Source organism: Sebastes umbrosus, chromosome 2, assembly GCF_015220745.1.
Source record: "Sebastes umbrosus isolate fSebUmb1 chromosome 2, fSebUmb1.pri, whole genome shotgun sequence".
In the NCBI taxonomy this organism is placed as follows: Eukaryota; Metazoa; Chordata; class Actinopteri; order Perciformes; family Sebastidae; genus Sebastes; species Sebastes umbrosus.
Window position 1 is genome coordinate 27,049,353 of NC_051270.1, and position 21,916 is coordinate 27,071,268.

The window sequence follows — 21,916 nt, forward strand, 5'->3', positions numbered from 1 at the left end:
CTGAAACTAAGAATCATTGTGTTTTTGTTACCTTCAAATTAGCCGTATATATCTACTTATGGACCCTTACGGAGTCCGCCATGTTTCTACTGTAGCACAGAACGGACAAACCAAACACTGGCTCTCGATAGGGCCAATCGCGTTTTCACGTTTTTTGCGTCAGCCACCGTAATTCTCCTACACGCTGAGCAGGTTAGGTGCTCAGCATAAGTTACCGTGACGATCTACCCTGGTAAGAAGTGCACCACCGTCGTACAGTAGGATGGAAAACCCAGGGTTAACCCTGTAGTCACCTCGCTAACCCTAAATCCTGCTTCGTAGTACAGGCTTGTAAAATAGTCGACAAGAGGGGAAAAAAATGAATAACCTGTGAGCGAGGTGCGTTGTAGAAGTATATATGGGTTACTTTTACAGAATGACACGATGATTTTGTTCAACAGCTGAGAGTAGAGTCTCTGTTTTCTCTTGACATCCCCAGCTCCACCTACGCACTCACGTCAATGTGTATCATGAACAAGGTATTTGTGTTTGCAGAACACGGCAGCTCTTACACACCGACTGTGATCAGCTGTGCGTGCTTATATAGCACAGATATAATACGCTCTCACAGTACTCTTTAACTGTGAGACAGTAAATACAGCTAATAACCAATTAGTGCGTTTACTGGGCGGGGGGCTGAGTCCACCACTCTATAGGTGCCGTATGGGCCTCTGTGACTGGCTCTGGAGAAATTCTCTCATTAGGACGCATCAGTAGCTGGTGCGTCACACTGGCATTTCTTCTTGAACGAGGAAAGGGGTATGTGGCTTTGTCTTTCTCTTTGTTTATTCCCATGAGGGGATACGCAGTGGCAGAATTTAGGAGGAGGGTCATGTTTACTTGCAGCGGCCTTTGTCATCTCTACCCCTTTTGTTCATTCCTCCTCATTAAAGCGTTGAGATCACTCGTGCCCTTCAGAAGGGTACAAAGGCTTTCTTTGTGCTTTTTTCCTCTTTTAGGAGAAGAATTCTCCTCTAGAAACTCAATGTCATTATCGCTGGCAGATTCTGAGCAACTAGCTGCAATATTTTTCCTTCTTTTGAACAACAGCAGATATTATGAGACAGCGCCGACGTTATTTGATATCAGGCTCCGGACATTTTGCTCCTGCGCCACATTTCTCATTCCCACTGTTCGACTTGAAAAGCTGGATTTGTTATTCCATTAAATTCAGTCATCTGAGATGCCTTTTCTGTAACCTCCTATCAGATTTGACTTCCTCAGCACTGAGGAAAAAAAGTGCTTCTTCACTGTATCTTTTCACTCTTTATCTTGCAAGCTTTATCAATGCCCCCACGCTTAGCATCGTTTGTCCTTTACGGGGAGTTGTTTTCTTTATAAAGTGGAGTCTGAGGTGTAGCCTCCTCTCAGAAAAGCACACTTCAGCGTAGGATATAAATCAAAAACATTTCAGAGCGTTCACCTGAGAGCAGAGATATTAACTGATGTGGCCCAAGGCACGGAGAAGTCCAGGGTGAAGAAGGCCATCAATCTATCACTTAGGGCATCTATCTTTCTGAGCCGATACCAATTATTTACTGGCAATGATATTTTAAAGTATAACCCGTGGAATTTTTCAACCAAGACATATTTTTCCTATATTTTTCCATCAAAGCGATTTGCTGCTTTTGTGTTTCAGAGTGTTCAATAACACATTAGAGAGCCACTCTGGCAAGTAAGAGTTACATTAAACCTGCAGTAGGCAGAACGTTTTTGGCATCATTAGGCAAAAAATCCATAATAACCTTTCATCATATTGTAATTCAAGCGTTCTGAGAGATAACTAGACTTCTGCACCTCCTCATGGCTCTGTTTTCAGGCTTTAAAAAATCTAGCCCGTGACAGGACACTTTGTCTTTCACGTGATGCTATTGGGCCAAAAAATACTTTTTCCCATAGATTTACATCGGGAAAGAGACGACTGTAAATCAGCGGATACGTTTTTTTCCCTGTATGACCACTTGAACAGCCCTTATTTAAATCATTATGTGTTAAAAAATTGCATTAATAGCCAAATCCAGAGTTCTTTCCCTTCCTCCGTTCATGTGAATGAGACCCAGGCCGAGGGCTGGGAGTTTGTGTTAAAGGAAACGCTACTGTGCCTGCTCTCTGGCCCAATGGATGCGGAAGATCGGCGGATGATTCGGTTAATTTTATACTCGGAAGTCAAGCTTTTTTTGCTTCATGCGCCACTGAGCAACTTTCATAGGAATGAACGGGGCCCCGCCTCCAACGCTGTATCCAGTTCTCTTTATATATCTATGGTTGAGGTGGAAAGGAGGGGCCCACCTTTGAATGTTGGGTTTACAAACAGCAACAGGCAAATCCTACTCATTCTGCCATAAAAAACGAGTTACAAAACAAAAAGAACATCATGAAACTTTCATGAGTAGGAGAATGACAACAGAGCAGAGGTCATAAAATATTTCAGCATCCCTCATGAACTGAACAGAAATGGCAAGTCATGTCTTTGTCGAAACCCAGAGTGCAGCTAATCACAAACAATGACCCACAGTTTTTGTGAAACCAGAAGTCAGAGGACCACCAAAGTAAATAGGATTAATCCTCTGGGGACCGTGAATGTTTGCATTCTAGCTCTATGCAACACTTATTTAGATATTTCAGTCTGGACCAATGTGGTGGACCAACCAACTAACTGACATCGCCATCGCCATGCATGCAAATGTGGCTAAAAACCAGAAGGTTAGTGTTTGCATGTGTTTGTGTGATAATCACGATCAGGTTTAAATTCAGAAGGAAACATTTGCCTCTCCGGATCCATCTGATTTAACTACAGGCCTTAACAAATAAACACTTGACTGAGGAGCAGTTTATGAATCAAAATCGAAGCAGGCTTGGCAGCCAATTGGTCTGATTAAATTATATATCTTGTTCAAGAATCGTGATAGGAACAGAAACTCTAAAGAGCAATAAGTCAAGGTCTGTCAGTGATTGTTATATCATCATAAATTATTTGGCCTTTGGTGAAAGCACTAGTCGTATTCAACATAGGGCCTCCTGCTTGTCCTCCGTATTTAACTATTCCTTTCTAGCAATGCAAATAATTCCAGCCGAGCTGCACAAAAACATTCATCTACAATGGCACCACTCCATGAGGAGATTTTTTTTAATGAATAGGAAAAGATCTTAAGGATTGTGAAAGCTTCTGACATACCGTGTTTAATATTTCACTGACAAGCAACAGAATCCTTAAAACACGGTTGAGTTTGTCTTGTTCTTACCGCTGCGTATAGAAACAGAAGTCTCTGTTCTATATTAATGAAGTCTACATGGACTTGGATGGCAGACACAGATATCCAGTATTTTATTTTATGTTTTGTTTTTGATCATGGCCTCTGTGGGCAGCTGGTATGGGGCATATATCAATTATTCAGCTATAGAGTTCCTTGATTTCTCTCTCTGGGGGTTTTGAGGGAAATAAGGCATAGGTCACAACCAGAGCTATTGTGAGAGTCTCTATTCAAAAAGCTGCTCATCTCCCGAGGGTTGCGCTGAGAGAAAAGCTGACAAACGGTACACGGCATACGAAAAAGTGCCATTCACAATCTTTACACCACCATGAATAGGAGAACAGTTGTTGGTATAAATACTGAGCTGCTCTAACTTGTCATGTTTACGTGCACTTAAGTAACCAGATTACGCCTTTCAGCAGCAACCTGATTTTTGAAGCATGATGTATACGAGAAACCCGGCTTCTGTAATAAGGTTAGGGGATCAGAGAAACCTGATTTCCCCGGATATATTTCATCTATTCACATATATGCCTAACCAGGTTTCTGATCGGCTTTTTAATGTACAAGTGCATGACTTCATACAGCAGCCTTGTGATTAAAATTTCCTCAAAAGTCTGATTAAAACTGAGCTTATCCTCAAAACTACCATTAAATCTGTTTCCACTGCTGAACAGTTGACTGTTTGTATAATTCAGACACATTCAGACTGTGAGGAAAAGCACTCACACTACAGATCCTGTTCTCTGACCCCCGACACACACACACACCAACTCTCTCTCCTAAAAATTACATTCATATTCTAGGCCTACTAATTTGCAACAGCATGCACGTTTGTTAAGAAACGTAATGCCACATATCTGTTAGCAACAAGTTGTCTAGTGTTGATACTGAACGTATTTGCAAATTGTTCCCTGCTATGTATCTGATTTCTTTTTGGCAATATCTGCTCTTAAATCATAATATCAGCTCATAGCAACTAAAGCATTATTACATTATTTGTATTTATGTTTAGGCACTCACAGCAAATCAATAGTGGCTTCAAGCAGAATATGTTTACTTTATCAAATTTAACCAAAACCACAATCTTTCCTAAACCTTAAAAGGTGCTAAATTTGATATTCAGAGAATAAATGTAGCATCAAACAACTATTTGCTATGTAAAGATATAGAGGAGTAATGTCTACCTGAGCAGAGAATGAAGTCATTTTCCCTCTCTGTGTGTGTTGTAACCTCTCCTTGCTTTGTTGACATCGCCGGGTCTGCCACACGTGCTTTTAGCATATGAGCATGCCCCACTGGCTAGCTCACGGCCGCCACTCTGCACTGCACTTATATAGCGGTTACAGCTGATAACGCCGGCCTGACCGCACTGTTAGCACCGTTGGCTGAAAGTCACGCCATGTTGAGAGCCGTTGAGAGGATTTGAGAAATGCTCGCAATCTTGCATTTTGCACCTTTAAACCAAGGATTGGATATGACCCAAAGCCTCCAGTGGCAAAATCCTGCACTTTTTACGCCCACTATCCACCTCTCTACAACTAATATGCAGTAAAGAATTGTAGCACCTTCTTAACTGGGAAAAAAAAAAAATCAAAAGTTGCCACTGAACATAAAATCCAGGCAGCAATTATGTTTCCCATCAAAACTTAATTGGGAAAACAAATTAGTGGTATATAAACGTATACGAGACACAAATCAGGAGGCAGCATTTTGTGTCATTATTATAGTTATTGTGGAAAAAGTAAAGCCATACTTCTAAAATAAGGTCAGAGGTTATAGGGAATAAACTGATTAGTGACGTGCATCATGTATACACTGGTTTACAGTAACCAGGCTACTACAGTGCATGTAAATGCAATATCTGGTTTGTAAGAGTAACCTGGTTTCTGGTGTGCATGTTAACATACTGACTGAGTTTAAAGAATGTTCTTTAGAAACTACTAAATGTTTAAACAGGTAGTTTTATCTGCTGGCACAGATTTGTTGCAGTTACTTACAATCTTAAATTAGACGCAGGATCTCAAATTAACTGTAAATCACTAACATCAGTTTCTAAACTAAAAAAAGATGACATTTTATTGATCTTGGTGAGGACATTAGGGGATTGCTGCTTGCCACGAATGAACTGCCCTTTCCTGCTTGATGGTTGCCTTTGACATAAGTGTCTTAAGAAAAACACCTCTATCAAAGGATGAAACTGGAGCTGTCTCACCGCTCTGCTGCAAAATTAGGACTTCAGTTGAAATGAAATCCTCAAAGACACATGAAGCCTTTTGTTTGCAATGTGTTTTGATGGAGTATAAAAAGCAGAGTGGGAATTTCTGGGAAGTCAAAGCTGGAAAAAGACATCTCTGTAACAAAAAAGAATGAGACGTGTGATGCTGTGGGTTAAAAGCGGCAGAGCTGATAGTAACATTATTGCGGTTGGAGAGACGCTGACAAGAAAGTGAAGTGAGAGAAAGTGAGACGAATGCCGGCGAGTAGGAAATGGGCTCATGGGGTAGATAGACTCAGGCGAATAATGGTCGAAGCTCTTAAGGTTTGATAACCGACGATCCATTCCCAACATCTGCAAGTTAGCCGAAGGCCCGGACAACGGTATCAATCAAGATCTCTCCATTTACTGTTCAGAGGAGGACAAATGACCTGCGGGTCAAACTGCAGAGCTGCCTGTGGAAGAGGGAGAAAACCAGCCTGGAATGTGATAAAGTTGTTGTCAAAACCAGGAAAAAACACATTTAATTGGTCATACATTTTCCTAAGACTGCCTCACTTTCTGTCACACTGCTGATGAAGTACTGAAATTAGTGTCACCTCATGACGGAGAATTTAAATCACCTGTTTTCAACAAAGGACCAAATGTAGTCAGGTTTCCACTCCAACCAAACATCACCTAGTGCCGTCTTCACGGCCCTGCGAGGCACAAGATGCTCGATATTTTGAACAGGCACAACATGAATACATTGATGTTTATCTCTTTCACTCCTGTGTCGGCCATTTCCCACAAACACTGATCTGACACCAGATAAGAATCACTTTACAGCCAGCATTGATATCAGCTCTGTTTCCATCTATGTTGCTTCCATTACTGTGTCTGTTATTTTACAGGTTATTTCTCCTTGTTGATATCTTGCTTTTCTGCTCAGTCCGTGTCCTTATTTGTTGTTTGCCCTTGCCTTTAACGGAGAGATCTTTTAATGAGACCTTTGAGGTTTCTTTTTTATCTCATCCGTGTTTTAAATTATTTTCTCCCCTTCCCGCTGTTCTATCACTTTCATGTAGAAATAAACCTGACATCCCTTAAATTAAGAGATGTGGAAATCAAAGACAGGATGATGGACTGAAGGTTCAGAAACAGAATCAAAATATTCTGTAGAGATTAAACATTTAACCGATCAATAAGGCTTTTCACAATACGTGCAGTTTATGTTGAACGTTTTAAAGGTGGCAGTGTTGGTATACTGCATGTGTGCAATGTACAGTTTCTTAAAGGGGAACAACGACCATTTCTACAACACTGATATTATTCTGGAGGCTACATTGAATTTGATTTGAACAACATTTGCAATATAAATAAACATGCTGTCACTTTCTGACCCTATTATATGTTAACAATAAACATTTATAAGACAGGGAAACTGTGATATACCTTTCTGACTTCCCAACCCTCTTAATTTTCCCAGGAGACTCCCGTTTTTTATTTCCCTCTCCCGGTTTCCTCCCAGGGTCACAATTCTCCCGCATTTATCCCAATTTAAGGCAATTTTTCACACCTTTTCTTTTCCTTTTCATTATCTCAACGTGTTTCTGGCACTGTACAGCGTGTTTAAACCATAAGCCCTACTGTTTCTACCTGGACAGCAATAGAGCTACACCCAAAGTCTTTTCTTGGCGGAGAGCTGCTCGCAACACTACGGCATGGTTTAAGCTGCGCTTGTCACACATCACAGCAGCCCAGCAAAACCGCAGTGGCGTGACGCAAGCCATTGGAAATAACGGGTTTCAGAGCGCAGTGGTGCCGTTGTCACATTGTGTCTAAAGGGCCTTGAGTGAGTGTTAGTGCTTAGTCGACAGCATAGATTATAACTACTGGAAGACGAAAGAAGTCAGAAAGGTATGACACAGTTTCCCTGTTTTGTGTTTATTGTTAACATATAATAGATTTAGAAAGAGACAGCATGTTTATTTATACATGAGCAAGTTGCAGTATTTTTTCAATTATCTTATATAGCCTCCAGAATAATATCAGTCAGGGCTCGAGCTTAAGGAGGTCCCGTCTTCCCCCAGGGCCGAAAAAAGGATGAAAATTAATTTTGGGATGAATGTGGGACGAGAGTTGAAAGAAAAATACCAGTTATATTAAAATGAACGGTGATGAAAATGACTGCACATTCATGTATCGCACCATTATTATTAAACCTCCTTCAAAACATAAACAATCACGCACAAACACACTGTCAGTGTCCAATCCGTCCCGCACGTACATGCACACACACAGCACATACCGCCGGCCTCTGACCTCACGACAGCCACAGCAGAAACGGTAAATTATTCAACCAAAGTCAATGAGGTAAACTTTCTAGTATTAATGTTACCAGTTAGCTAACGTTAGACTGTTTGATGTAATGTTATAGTTATCGCTTACTAACGAGCCAGCAGCCAATGTTTACAGTGAGTGAGCTGACAATAACGTTATGTTAATTATGAGAATCAAAACTCCGCAACAGCTCAAATCAAGTCACTAATGTTGACCACTTATTTATTTACTTACTCCTCTTCGTCCCCTTCGGGTAATAAGGCTGCAATGAGATCTCTCCATCGCATACTGTCTGTGGCAACATGCTGCTCCTCTCCCCATGACAGGAGCATCTCGTCCAGCAGCTCCTCCAACTTTAGGACACACCAGCTAGCACGGCCGGTTCTAACTTATGGGGGCCCATATACCAAAAAAAAGGTTTGGGATAAATTATAAATTTATGAACAAAAATAAACCACTTTTGATGTTCGATTTATGGTAAAGGTTTGAATGATTAACTAATGGTAATGTAGAAAAACAAAGATTGTAAATTTGGGACGGTCTGCATTCATTTCGGTACAGCTTAGGTTGTATTTTGGGACGGTTCAGGGAGGACGGTGAAAAAGTTAGTTCATATGGTTGTTGTTCCCCTTTAACTGTCGACAGCGTTTCGTTTCAACCAGTTACGACACTTCTGTCACTTGTTCTGTTTTTGTGACTGACAGTGCACACGTCAATAAATCAAATGGTGCAGTGGGTGGCTCGGAAAAAAAAAAATCTTGACACTTGATTGAGGACAACTTCCCTGACGGTGGACAATGTCTGTTTAGCCACCAACTGCTGATTTGTTGGGGAAGAAAGGCAAATTGTTGAATACAGGTCGAAAATATAAACTAGAGGATATAAAAGCACTTACTGTGAAAAATAGAGGACAAAGTGACTCTTTTTTGTTGTCATCACATTATTGACTGTAAAATACAAATACAAGCGCTGTTTGTAGTCCAAAATCCACCTGAAGAATACAAAAGAAGGAATAAAACACAGTAAAAAAAACAACACCACTACATAAACTGGGAAAATAAACTAAAATTTGACACAAAATAAAATGTGTTTTATCATCGTTGGTGTTGGTCATATAAACCCTCGCAGCCGGGATGCAAGTGTGAACTGGCGTGCTCATTCATGAGGAAATGGAGAAAAACAGCCTCAGGCCGTCTCCATTTGCAAAAGCAGCTAAATGTGTTGCACCTCTCACATCACCCGTTAAAGGTGAAGAAACAAGCTAAAGGCCAGTAATGAGGCTTATCAAGCCTCGAGTGAAGAGAGGCTGCCAGGGATAAACAAACGAGTGAAACACCGGAAACATCACAGTGAGTCTGTTACTAAAGAGTTTATCTTATTCGGGGGGTAATGCATTAAACATGTTAAAGGTGAAGTGAAATTTGAATTTTTGAGGTCTCAAGGTTGGCAAGAATGAAGAAACATGTCATACAGAAGCCCTGTATAGCCTACGAACACTGATATTGATACATATGCTTGCTTTATGCAAATGTATGTATATATCTATTATTGGAAATCAATTAACAACACAAAACAATGATAAATATTGTCCAGAAACCCTCACAGATACTGCATTTAGCATAAAAAATATGCTCAAATCATAACATGGCAAACTTAAGCCCAACTGACTTGCCCCAAAATGCATATGATTATCATAAAGTGGGCATGTCTGTAAAGGGGAGACTCGTGGGTACCCATAGAACCCATTTTCACTCACATACCTTGAGGTCAGAGGTCAAGGGACCCCTTTGACCATGCTAGTTTTTCCTCGCCAAAATGTAACGTAAGTGTTATTTAGCCTCCTTCCCAACAAGCTATGACATGGTTGGTACCAATGGATTCCTTATGTTTTGTAGTTTCATATGATTCCAGTATCTTCGCTCTAGCTTTAAAACTTTAAAAATGTCATCACAAGGCGTTCCTGATATCGCGCTCACAAGAATAGTCTGGACAGACAGACAGACAGACGACCCAAAGGCATAACAAAACTTAGTACAAAAGTCAGAACAAACACCAAAAATATATTTATACTGATTTTTTTGATGATACCTCTCTTCACAAAACAGAAAAGGTAGCTGAATGATTTGGCTGTGTGCAGCTCCAGGCATCGCACGATGAGCTGTTTCAGCGCACCACCCAAAATCAAAGTGAACCCACCACCCAAAAGTAAATGTTCCTCCCGGGAGGCATCAATGAGCAGCGTTTCAGCCCTGTAGAGCCACAGCTGAGAAGTCCAGCGTGTCCATGTGTTCAACCTGAGGCTGCTGATTCAGAGGAACTGGCAAAGCGAGCTCTCCGTACAGAAATATGAAAGTTTGTGTTTCAGTCCTGTAATCAGAGCGGAGCAGATGTGCTCTCGCGTTTCATTTTTCATCACTTTGAAAAATGCCTTGTTTTACATTCTGCTCTGCTCTCGCACCGTCACGAGTCATGACGCGTAGGTTGAGGGAGAAATTTATCTAACACAAATTCCTACAACAATACAATGAGATATATAATTAGCTCAAAAACTCTGCTGCTGTGTTGCAAAAAGTGAAACAGCCCATTCCTTATCGCTGCACAGCAGATACCCCACAAAAGCACAAGACAGTCTTTGCACAGCGTTGGTTTGCACCTCAGACTGAACGGCTGCTGGCTGCTTGCTGACGGCAGCCACTGCCCTCTCTACCAGACTGACAAAGCACTGCCTGACGGCTGTATCGCCCTATCATGTCCTGTCAGAAGATCTAGAAGCTTTCTAAAACCTTTCAGAGTGCAGAAAATGGGGACATTGAGGCATAGTTTTAGTTTTAAAATCAACATTAAAGTGACATTAAACACCCTGTGATCTTACAATTCGAGATCACGTTTTGTCATGTTTATGGATTTGTTATTTAGAAAATAAAAACGTGGATCATCTTCTTTCTTCTTACAAGAAAAAATGTGACTATAAAGGAAATTACCAACAAACACGGCAACAAATGCAGCACGTCTACCTTCAGACGACTGCAGATGGGGTAAGTTGTTGTAAAGAAATGATTCTGGAGCCGCGATGCACCGACTGTTGTTCTCATCAGTGTGCAATTCAGCTGAGACATCCCTGTGCAAATACAAAACAAGCTCCTCACAATGGATCGGATCTACTTTTATGCAAAGCGTTTGCATTCTCCAGGCATTTGTGAATATTTGATGGCTTGCTCTTGCACCAGGAAGCGGCACTGACAGGAAGTGGGGAGAACTTCAGGCATCAACTGCTCCACAGTACGACCAAAATCAGTTGAGTGCTCACAGTGTTGTTAATTTAAATACAAATAGTAGCATGTGAGTTCCATTTCTTCTATTTTCTTTTCTTTCTGTTCTCTTTATTTTGTAGCAAACCTTTCCATCTTTCAATATTTGCATTTAATTTCAATGCAATTCTTCTTCGTCTTGTTTTGAGATTTTCGGAGAGGTCTTTGTATAAGCTTTTATCTTCCTACCTCTCCTGCCCAAGCTCTTATTTTATATATCGGTAAAAGTGTGTTTGTATATATGTGAATGTATTTGAGTGTATATTAAATGTATTTAGAATCATTGTGGTTTTTTAATGTGCAAACAAATAAATAAAAAAGAATACATCAGATTTTGGATGGCAGAACTAAATAACATATTGTCTTTTTCATATGAATGTGGTGTATTAATAGGAGTTTCTGTTTTGTTCTGTAGCAAAAATATAGAAATAAGATCAGATAAATGTGTCTTAGTATTTAAAGGTGCTACAGCAGAAAAGATGTTTTTGCAACAAAAAGTTATCTGGTGTCAACAATTACACTATAGGACTGCAACGGATTATTTTTATCATCAATTTAACTGATGAATATGAATACTGTCGATTAATGTGTAGTCATATTATTTCTATTGTAGATATATCATTTCTGTATATTAATCTTCTCTGTAACGTTGTGAAATTTGAACGCTATTTAGGTAGACTTCAAATTTTGCCTCTTCCTCCACTGTATATTATTTATTTGTGTTATGTTTGTGTAATTTGTGCAAAATAAATAAACATAAACTTAAATAAACACAAACATAATCAATCGTTTTCTCTATAAAATATCAGAAACTAGTTTAAAATACCAGACGCAAGTTCCCAGAGCCTTTAGTGACTCCTTTAAAAACTTTTGTACGAACAACAACCCAAATTGCAAAGAAATGTACTATCATACTGGACAAAGGACAGACGGGAAATCTTCACATTTGAGTGGCACGAAACAGCAGATTGTTTTGTCATCATTCCATGAACAATAATCATCATAAACGATTTTCAAAATTGTTGCAGGTTAATTTCCAGTCTACGGACTAATCGATTAATCAACCAGTCGTTTCAGCTGTAAATCACACATCTATAGCAAGCAAGTTAAAAACCGGCGGAGGCTCCTCATACAGTAGGTTCACTCTCCGTTTGTCACGACCATGAGGCATCTGACACTGTGTGTGTCAGCAACAGCCGAGGACAACTGAGTCATGTAGAAACTTGTTCTCACATTCAACAGAAAGTAAAGATGCTCTTTGACAGCGACCACACAGAGTCTTAAATTTTATCCTGTGAGGAAAAGGTTGAGTGCTTCGTGACCTCCGGGAATAAAACACTTTTACAACCTCTTTATTTCACGAACATGATCTAAAGTTTTTCTCAATGATTTAAACCCTTAAAAAGTCATAAAAACTTCAGGAGCACAGGAGGTAAAGGCTTTCAGTAGAAGAAACTCACCAATAGTGCCATACCAGCAGACCCACATAATAGTTTAAAAGGTTTATCCACGCAATAAATATGGTGTTCATAAAAGTGAGTAAGTAAATGTATCAAGTTTATTTTCCCTCTATAAGTCTGCCATGTCAAATACAAATGAAGATCAGAGCATATTCATTAAACAAGGTTGTTGAAAATGTATTCTAATTTTTTTTTTTTTTTACATTTCTAATCAAATCTTTTATTGAACTAATTGTATTCTCTTGGCTTTTGTTTTCTGTAAAAGTTGTCCATGAAAACAGTCTGAAAGCATTTTTCGCCTTCTGTTAAGAAAGAGAAACCTTGAACTTTTAGTGGTTAGAGCCATAAAAAACAGGTAGCTTCGCATTTTAAATCAATCAAAGACCAATGTCAGAAGAATTTCATGACAATTTAACAGCTTCTTGTTTTGAATCCATATAAAAATAGACATGAAAGGTGAACAACATTACATTATTTCACATATTATAAGATATGACATGTAATGTTTAATGATTTAGCTTGTTTAGGCCTATATATAACATATTGTAACATACAACACTGAGTCTTTCTATGATAACAGTTCAAGCATTATACTGGATGTAAATGAGAGATGGGACTAAATACTTCTAAATTTAAGATGGAATATTTTGAAGGAAAGTAGAAATGCTAATTTAAATAAAAGTACATCATTAATCATTGTACAATATCTGCCCAAAGCCCAACTCAAACTTGGATAAAATTAGCTGTGGACTTCATGTGATTAACAACAAGATTTACTACTGTGAGTCTTCAGCACCTTGTTTCTCTGCCTGTCAACAGGGAAGTGTGCTTCTGTCTTTATATGCATACACATTTTGATTGAGTATTGTGCAACTAAGTGTGACTGGATTTATTAAGTTTCAAGTCATTTGTTGAGTCCAAATTACTGTAGAAAATGTCTTGGCCTTTGAAGAGGAAGTACAAAAAGTGCAGTTGTGTAAAAGCAAAGCCTGTGGTGAGGAAGAGAGATGTCGATCTCTGTATGTTTGGAAGTTTAAAACCTGATCAGAGGCGCAGGAAATTCTGAAAAAGTCAAAATATCGCAAAAAAGTTTTTTGCGCTTGGCAAATGTAGAAAAGTTGGCGTATTGATAAAAGCAAAATGCAACAGTTAGCAACAGACTGAATACTTCATGACGTACATATAGCATGTGACTTAAACATCAATTAATGCCCCTCTAGAGAGACAAAAAATAGCAGATCTGTGTCGAGCGATGAAAAGACTCAAATTAATAGATGACACAAACAGAAATGCCATATTTTTCAAAAATGTTTTTGTTTTTCTGAGTTTTGACTGCTCTCTTTTAATTATATCATCATCTTCTGCAGTGGTTTAATGGCACCTGACTAAAGATTCAGGTACACCAAGTGTTTATTCAATTAACCCACTAAACTAAACTATATTTGTATAACAGCAACACACATTAACTCCCATTTTCTTTTTTTTTCCCTCGGAAATTTGTTTAAGATTTGCACTAACATATAGCTTGGTTCTCACAGCTCCACCCGTGGCTGGTGGTCTATGTCAAAACCAACAAATTCACTGTAGAAAAAAGTAATGAATTAGGACCGTTTATTATTTAGTGGGGCAGTGCAAGACATATCTAGCTAATATCTCTGCATATACAGGCTTAAAATCACTTTTGAGTTCATGTAATATTAAAATGACCCAACCTCCTCTAGAGACATAAATCCTGTTCAGGTCATTTTTTTTATTTTACAGATTTACTGTAAACGGGATGAAGAACGCAGACAACCTCTGCATTTATTACAACTCACAGGAGGACCCTGAGTAACACTTGTCCTGACTGAACACATCTTCAGTGTGGTAAAGAATCAAATTTACATTGGTGATGTGTTCAAGGATGCTCAGACATCTGAGGTTTGAAAGTAGCTCAACAGCAATCTTTTTAGTGCTTACTGTTTTGAAATGCAAAGCTTCGTGGCAGATAACTGCAGCCGTAGTTGGATTAATGATGAGTGAAGGTTGGGAAAATGTATTTTGATAGAAGATCTTAATTATAGTTAGCGTTGATGAATCTCGTTTCGAGGCCACGATAATTCACTTCTGTCTCATCGAGTCTCACCCCGTAATCCATCTCCACCCTCCCCCATCATAACCTCCCATCAGCACCAGCTGACTCAATAAAGACTGGACGGCTGAAGTCCACTGTCTTATAAACAGAAGGATCTGCAGAGTGGAAAACATGCAGCTTCAATCTAATGCATGAAAAATGTTGTTTCTGTTGACACAACTCATGTAGTCACGTTTAAGAGGTCAGTTAGTAGAATTTTACTCAATTTATTGACGTTTTTGGATTGGGTGGTAACAACTTTTCATACTGAACTCCAAGTATATAATAATTCTTTATGTCCTTTACAAGGCTTACCTTAGTGATGCATGATTTCTAATATTACAGCTTACAGACAGTTAAACATGTGAAGTTACTTTAAGTGTATACAACTTCATCTTCATCACCACAACCAGACGGTCTGAAGAAGCTGTTAACAGCGTTCGTGCAACACTTTTAAGATCGGCCCAGTTTTCTTTCTGTAGAACCGTGTTTAGAGATGAAACGAGAAGTTGATTAGTCGATCAACAGAAAATTAATCAACTATGGTAATCAATTAATTGTTTATGTCATTTTTTTAAGCAGTATTACCTAGTTCCTGTTTCTCAATGTGAAGATTTGTTCTTTGTCTTACATGATAGTATATTGGATTTTTGTTTTGTTTTTAACTGTTGATTGGACTAATGAGCAATTTGAAGTCACCTTGAATTTGTGATGGCCATTGTTAACCAATTTCTGAAATTTTACAGGCAAATTGATTTATTGATTGGCCTAAAAACTAATCTGCAGATTAGTTGATAATTCATATAATAGTTATTTTGCAGCCCTAATTGTGTGTAGTTGCTGATGTAGGTGATGTAACACATTGTGTATTTGAAGTGACCACTCAGTAACCCCTTCAGACTCTCATGGGAATTAAACTGTGATGGGTTTGGTAGTTAAAGCAGCAGTGGGTGGAAATGGAACAAATAGGATAAAACTATATCACTATATCCTGACAGTAGTGCATGAGACAGATCACAAACAAATCATGTGCCTCTGTGTCCTCTGGTGCTCCCCTAATGGCATCTGCAAGATTTCACAGACCGGAGGAAAACAACCAGTCAGAGCCGAGCTGGAGCCTTGCCGTCTCTGAGCAGCTGTCAATCACTTGCAAACTCTGATCAAACGGTCAAACTAGGCCGCGCTGATCAAATATGAATAAATATTCTGTTACTGTAATGCCTATTTCTCTCCTCAAATGTTTTCCGAAACATCTTGTAGTGTACTGTTTAGTTGTAAAATGAGAATATTTGTGACCTGGCAGCCATGTTGAGATCAGTTGAGGAAATCCCAAGCACCGCCCACCAGCCGGATAGGAACGCTCTTTTCTCTGAAATGACCTGTGATTGGCCAAAGTCTTCCGCCACTGGCTAGATTTTTTAAAGCCTGAAAACAGAGCCGTGAGGAGGTGCAGAAGTCTATTTTTCTCTCAGAACACTTGAATTACAATATGCTGAAAGGTTATTATGGAGTTTTTGCCCAATGATGCCAAAAACTTTCTGCCTACTGAAGCTTTAAGTGTCTGAAATTTGGTTTGCATTCATTTTATATCGCTAGAATCCATTTGCTGAATTAGCACTCTAATAATGGCTTTTTACTGCAAGCAAGATATTGGCGAGCTCATACAGTATATGACATATATGACGCAATAAGTCCAAATGTTTATTACAAAACTGATCAATATTACAAAATGGGAAGCTATTAACCATAATCAATTCTACCACAACACACAAACAAACAACACACACACACACAACACACACACACACACACACATATACAGTATATATATATATAGAGAGAGAGAGAATGAGAGAGAGAGAGAGAGAGAGAATTGGTTCATAGTCGTGATATAATACCCCCCATATCACTGCTATGACGTGTCTAACCTTTTCACTTTCAGTATCACTCTGCTTTTAAGACGCATTTAAGGTTAACTTCTATGGAGGACTGGATTGAGCAGTCCCATCTCACATGCAGCGCTACGTAAAGAGGAGGTTCCACAATGTTACCCAGAATATGCAAACAAGCAGGAACGCAGCAGAAATCCACTAGCTAACCACTGCCTCCGCAACACCACGTTTCAGATCTGATGCGGGACTTGACTCAGATTTTGAAGTATCGTCTATCTGCAGCTTCACCCCCAAAAAGAGGCAAACAATTTATGCATTTAAAACCGATTCCGTGGATTTGAAAATGTGTGCTGGCAGATTAGATCATGTAGTCAGGACTATAGTCTTAACTCTGAAAAGAGAAACTACTCTACTGCAATGAGAAAATGACAGTCCAAGCTTGTTCACAGCAGATGAAATCACTTTGTACATAATGGCATGGGTGTTGTTTGAGCCAGAGCACGCTTCCTCACTTAGTGCCATTATGAGAAACAAAGTGCAGAGGAGGAGTGAGAAAAACAAACCAGAAACAACTGATGACAAATCTAGAAAGCATGAAGCAACAAAGCACTTCAGTTTGTTCCTTCTGTTGCCGCTTTACTGACGCTCCACAAGTTTTACCCTACTGGTCAAAAATCAGTGAAATGCAGCTGTAAGTTTATCCCGAGAACATTTACAGCGTTTCCTTTACCGACTCTGAGCAGTGAAGTTCATCACTGTGTATCAATGTATACAGATAAACGGCTTGTTGTCAGTTTGAGCTGCGATGTGAAGCTCATACTGTACAGTCACAGCTAAATTCAGTCTGATTTACGAGGGTTGTTTTCATTTTTTTTTGCTGTGGCTGCAGAAAATCACTGGGGAAAAAAAACACTGAGCACATTTGCAATAGTGAACTGATCTATTTAGTAGAAATTGTCAGGGGACGACCTTTGAATCGACACTCTTGTAAGAGGCTTTTACACATCTAATTTATTTTCTCCGTGATGACTTTGCCCTCCGGAGTCAGAATAATTAATTGTTTTCATTACCAAACATTCTCCAGTGCATTCATATCCCAGTATTTCAATAACTTCTCGATTTATTGGAATTACCACCCAGAATGTCTGCTCGTTCTATGTTCCCACTCCTCACCCCAGACGCTCTCTCACGCCGTCTGCATCCCTGCCTACAGGCTGCGCACTGCGAATGTCTCTTCTCTTTACTCTATTTCAGCAGATGCCAAGGCCTGATAACCACTATCGCTGTACAGTGATGATGAATTCATAAAAACCTTTAAGGGGGTTGGTCGATTATACTCCAATTTACATACAGCTCTCTGTTTCTCTAAATGTGCCCAGTGTCCTACCTGGCTGCTTGCTGAATAAGTCATAAAATTCTGCCAACCTAGCAAGACGGAAATATTCCTTCTACAAATGTTTTTATTCAAACACATAATCTTTTTACAGTGGAGCCAGACTGATAAATCAGCCAGCCGATATCAGCCGATATTAGCTTGTCCCAGATCGATAGCCTGTATGTCGATGTGTCATGTGAAACTGCAGTAGCCAACAGAAACTTAATTTGTCCACCAGAGAGCACTGACAAGTGTATCTTTTAATTGCAAAATACTTCACATTTTCAAAAGTTCAAGTACAAGTTCAAGACCTTCATTTATCCCTGAGGGGTAATTGGTTTTGCCGCATTAGCAATAACAACAACATCTCATCACAATAAGACAATATACACATACTGTACATCACCACATTCTAAAACACTAAAAAAGGTGAAACCTTGAAGTAGAGAAATGTTAAAAGGGTTACAATATTACTGTAGAAGTTAGTGAAAAGAAGAAAGAACAGGCATGGGTGGAGGTGCTGATACTACCTATACTTTACAGAGTTGAGCAGTGAAATGGCCGAGGGTATGAAAGAGAATTTATATCGGTTAGTTTTGACTGATGGTTGTCTGTGGCGGGAGCCAGAGGGCAGAGACTTGTGGATGCAGGAGGTGGGTACTGTCCGAAATGATGGATTCTGCTTTCTTTATCAGCTGTTCGTTGTACAGTTCAGACAGACAAAATGAGGCAAAATAAATGATGTTCCCATCAGCCTCAGCTGTACTTTGTGTCTGAAAAGTGAAGACAGCGGGGGGCAACTCCTCTGGTTGCAAAAAGAAGTCTGATTGTATAGAAGTCTATGAGAAAATGAGCCTACTTCTCACTTGATTTATTACCTCAGTAAACATTGTAAACATGAGTTTATGGTCTCAATCGCTAGTTTCAAGTCTTCTTCAATACAGCATGATGTTCATTTAGTAAATTATGGTTCCTTGGCTACCTTGTGATTGACAGGTCGCTACCACGGTGTTGTCCGGTCTGGGAGTTGTCCGTGTTTTTGTCTTACAACTTTAACCCTTTCACAGTGTTATTTCCGTTCATGAAAGTTAATCATAACCTTTTTGGTCACCTAAAAATGGCTTATTCAGCGTTCGGTTGTACTTAGCTCCACCCTCTCGTGTCACTTCTGGTTGCAAAAAAACAAGATGTGTTGTTTATATATAGAGTATACATATATTTGTTTTCCACTTCAGCCCCCGCCTTCACTCTGCACACAGCACTAGTCCTCAGCTGCTGCCGTTCCTCATCACCTGCCAGCACACCGGCCCCTCATTCACCTTAATTAGCCACCCAGTTGATGCTCACTAACTCCAGAGTCTTCGGACTGATTGTATTGTGCCACTGTAGAAGATAGACCCAATCAATTTACTACTAAGAGAAGGGCATCCCTCATTTATTTCTCTGTTATCATAAATTACCCTTGTCAACATAACCCATAAACAGGCTTTCATAATGCTTATCTTTTCAAAATTACAAAATAATCATCATCACCTACATCTACCATCATGCTGCATTTTTAAGAAAAATTAAGAAAAAAAGAAAATGAGCTCTCGAGGTGCTAAATGAAAATGTGTTGCAGAAGAAGTTACACGATGTAACAGCCCAATCAACACTGGAAGCAAATACTGTAGCTCTCTCTGCACATGAAACCTGTTTTAAAAAACGAGATTTTCTCATATTTCTGTCAGTAGTGGAGATGTTAGAGTCAAATACATACTGATTATGTATGTGTTTAATATATTTAATACCTTCAGTGCACCCTTTTAGACATCTTATATCTAATAACATGTATGTAGTCAAAAGAAAAATATTGTAGAATATTAGAAAAAAGGGTATTTATTAAATAAGAAACAAGGTTGCCTTCATCTAAAACTGTATGAAACAAGTCTTTTATCCGTTCGGTCTCCCACAGGACTGAGCACTTCCAAAGGAGGTGGAAGTATGAGCGAGTGTAGCTTTCCCGAGCTACATACCTCAGCCTGCATGCAGGAGCATGCACGCAAACACCTGCACACATCCATGAATTCACCGCTCTTAAATTTCACTCGTCTCCTCTACAGCTGCACTCATTGTCGCTCTGGAAAAATCACATCAGATAAATATCCAAACGTAACTGTCCTCTGAGCATCAACGCCAACGCTGATTTACTGAGCTTCTCAATTGACTTGACAGGTGGATTAGCTTGAAGCCATCATGGGAACTGTAGCCATAATTTGCAGCTAAATCAGCACTGTGTTAATGACTGCCTCACGCAGGCCTCGTGGCCGCTCAATCAGACTACACGCTGGTAATACACATCCTCGGAGGTCGAAGCGAGCCATGAAACAAGCTGCTTTTTCATGAACAACATCCTAATAAAACAGCGTGTCTGTCACACCAGACATTCATACACATACAGTATCTTACACAGTTTGCTTTGACTCTAACAGTATAAAAGAAAAAGAAAAAGAAGAAGATAAACACTGTTAATAATAAAGCAAAAACAAAGAAGACTATATGTGGAATTCTAATAATATATACATTGATGAAGAAATATAAATATCCAGAAGTATGCAAACATTTACTCAGCTGTGTTACTGTGCATAAAGCATATATTTAGAGCAGGTCTGTCAAAGTTAACAAATTTTAACGCCACAAATTTCTTTAACGCATTAACACAACTTGTGATTTTTAGGTTGTAGCGGGCACAGTTTTAGAGGTAGAGTGAAGATACTGGTATCATATGAAACTAGAAATCCTAAGGAATCAGGAAGGAAATGGTACCAACCATGTCATACTAGTTTGTTGCAAAGGAGGTTAAAGAACGCTCCTAACTTGCGCTAAATTTTGGCGAGGAAAAACTGCCATGGCCATTTTCAATGGGGTCTCTATGACCTCTGACCTCAAGATATGTGAATGAAAATGGGTTGTATGGGTACCCACGAGTCTCCCCTTTACAGACATGCCCACTTTATGATAATCACATGCAGTTTGGGGCAAGTCATAGTCAAGTCAGCACACTGACACACTGACAGCTGTTGTTGCCTGTTGGGCTGCAGTTTACCATGTTATGATTTGAGCATATTTTTTATGCTAAATGCAGTACCTGTGAGGGTTTCTGGACAATTGTCATTGTTTTGTGTTGTTAATTGATTTCCAATAATAAATATATAAATACATTTGCATAAAGAAATGTGTCCACTCCCATGTTGATAACAAATAATAAATACTTGACAAATCTCCCTTTAAGGTACATTTTGAACAGATAAAAAAATGTTTGATTAACTTGCGATTAATCACAATAACATTATGGACAAACATGCAATTAATCGCGATTAAATATTTGAATCGATTGACAGCCCTAATTTAGAGTACTTAATTTATTGTGTATGCAACAAGTATGCAAACATAAAGTACTCTAATGATTTGCGTTTTTAAGTAAAAGCTGACAAAAGTCTTCTGCAGACGGTCACAATAACATGCACAGAGCGCAGCAAGCAGCCCTCATGGTGGGCGTGTGTGAACCTGCTCAGTCCAACTTTCCAATAAATTCTCCTCGGCTGACTGTACTTAATACAACAAAGAGCTCAGCCGCTTTATGTGCTGTTGCCATGTTGCCTTGTCCTGGTAACAGGCCTCTTAACTTCATCACACAGTAAGAGAGGAATATTTCTATTTCTGTCTTTTCCCCGAGTGTGACGCTGACACCAGAGACTTCTCTTCCGACTGTCCACACTGACACAGCCGCAGCAAATGTTTCATTCTCACATGCAGTAATGCTCTCTGTGGTGTTAGTCTTCTAGTGCACTAAAACTAAGTGCATATTGTGGTTGAGTGAATGGTGCACCAGGACCCTCTCTACAGTAAGTGTGCAAGTCACAGTGCTGAACTGCAGAAGGTAAGAGTCAGAATATACA

At 39.3% G+C, this 21,916-nt stretch overlaps 1 protein-coding gene across 1 annotated transcript in view; it reads right to left on the minus strand.

Moving 5' to 3' along the window:
• galnt18b (UDP-N-acetyl-alpha-D-galactosamine:polypeptide N-acetylgalactosaminyltransferase 18b) overlaps window positions 1-21,916 on the minus strand; it is a 95,549-nt gene that overhangs the window by 68,776 nt on the left and 4,857 nt on the right. The gene's annotated exons all lie outside the window — the stretch shown is intronic.